The sequence below is a fragment of the Loxodonta africana genome, unplaced genomic scaffold, assembly GCF_030014295.1.
Source record: "Loxodonta africana isolate mLoxAfr1 unplaced genomic scaffold, mLoxAfr1.hap2 scaffold_358, whole genome shotgun sequence".
Taxonomy (NCBI): Eukaryota; Metazoa; Chordata; class Mammalia; order Proboscidea; family Elephantidae; genus Loxodonta; species Loxodonta africana.
Genome location: NW_026975072.1, coordinates 109,079 through 111,344, shown reverse-complemented (window position 1 = coordinate 111,344; position 2,266 = coordinate 109,079).

The window sequence follows — 2,266 nt, the reverse complement described above, 5'->3', positions numbered from 1 at the left end:
CTTTTTTCTCACATTCGTGATAAAAGGTGTGTTCTCTGGGCACTCCATGTTTGTCTCTGGATGAATCCATTGATAAATCTGATAAGTCTATTCTAATTTGCCTATTTCCCTAAACTTTTGGATACCCTCTTCTCTAGGATACTAAGGCGGGTCTGATACTTCAGCTTGATTTATTGTAGGTCACCCCATAATCCATGCTTCAGAAACTGATTAAATAAACTATTAGATCCTTTCCTAACTTCTGAGCTGAAACATTGAATGAAGAATCTGCGCTTAGAGGGTCCCTATCAATAAACTCAGACTGATCCAACTTTATGTTCCTTGTACCTTATCCCAAACCTTGGTAGCCATTCTCACACTTATTCTCCAAGTTTCTGTTTGTACATATTAGAAAAACAAACAGTTCTTTTGGAGTGTGGCGTACCTCCTCCTGGATCACATTTTATACCTCACCTTTGAGGCTGACAGGGACATAAGCCTAGCTATAGGTCTAGAAATAAAAATGGGTGGCTAGTGTGAGTCTTGGGAACATTCATCAATGTCATGCAAGGCATGTACCTCAGGCAATGTCCCAGGCCATGTCTCAGATGCTGCCCCAGTTGATACCTCAGACAAAGGCTTTTCAGACACAGCCGGGTTAATATAATCAGATAGGGGTTTAGGGGCTAACGATTTTACTGGGGTAGGTGGTTTAGCAGACAAAAATTGAGTAATGTCTTTAGATGGGAGTGACAGGGTTGGCTTTGTAGGCAGAAGCGATTCAATGGAATTTAGGGGTTCCATGTCTACAACTTCCTGATTATCTGCCCATACGTCCCCATTCCAAGTTGCAGGGCACTATTTCTTCAGAATCATTGTCCTCACTTTAGACACCATTGAAGGCTGGGAATTCAGCTGGCCTTGTAATTCAGTCACTTTTACAATATGACCCTGGGTTTGGTTTTCCAGCGTGTCAACACTGTTGCTATAAGAACTATGACTTTCCTTTAGGGCACACACGGCAACTTTCAGATTTTTTATATGGCGCTTGAGCTGTGATTCTGAAGCCCTGATCTTGTCTCTTTTTTCAGCACTTTGCCTTTTTAAAGTAAGACCAGTCACCTAGCTTGCCTATACTCCTCATTCTGACAAACTGCAGAAGAGCATCAAACATGCAATCACCCATAGCCTCACTTCTAATATCACTTGATCTATTGGTAATATTTTGACTATTAATATGGCCACCTTACTCCATGGATTAGCAGCATACTTTTTACTATTAGGGTTAGAGCCATCAGCACCTTTAAGACCTGTCAGCACTGAAAACTATTATGTGTCTATTAGTTTTTGATGTTTATTATATTTATCTATTTATTTTAAATGGCTCATGCAATTTTAGAAGCTGGCAGTATTTGAACATTCAGGCTATAGGCTTCTCCTGACTCTCATAGCTGCAGGGGTCAATGAGTCCAGGGTTAGCAGGTCAGACAACAGTCTGGTGGTTATGCACTGTGGAAGATGACAAATCCAAGATCTGCAGGCAATATAGTAAGTAGGCTGCTGGCTTAAATCCCAAGAACTGGACATCAGAGGATAATGAGCTGTATGCAGAATCCAGAGCTACAATGTGAGCTTTGCCAGAATGTCCATACATACATTGGATGCATGCCACATCACCCAAAGAAACTCTCCTTACAACTGATTTCCTGATCACATCAGATGACATCATGGAGGATAAATACATCCTTATATAACCCTCAAAATACATCATTACAAAACTACCGAACTGTATACTTACAGAACTCCTAAACCACTGAGAATCATGACACAGCCAAGCTGACACAAACCTTAACCATCACACCAAAAGCATAATAAAGAAAAAAGAAAAGAAATTGGTTTCTGAAAATAACCTGAGCTATTAAAGTTTCTTTTGTCTTCCAAAATACCTATGTTAATTTAAATATATGTAAATTATCTGAGATTTCCATATCCTTTTTGACAATTAGCCTCAGAAAAGGAAGGGTTTTAGGATCAGGCCTCAGCATACCATACACTTTGAGGCTTGAGGTTTGCCAGTGGAGCCCCAGGGAAACTTTTGAAGAGAGAATTCCTCACAACAGAGTGAATAACTTTAAAGAGATAAAAGAAAACAGGATAAATAATGTGGACATTGATGAGGTTTAAAATAAGAAAAAATGATTTCTTACTACAGTTTTCTGGATGCTAACTGAAAAGTTGGCATGTCAAACTTGCCAGCCATTCCACAGAAGTAGTCCGTGTGCAAAAA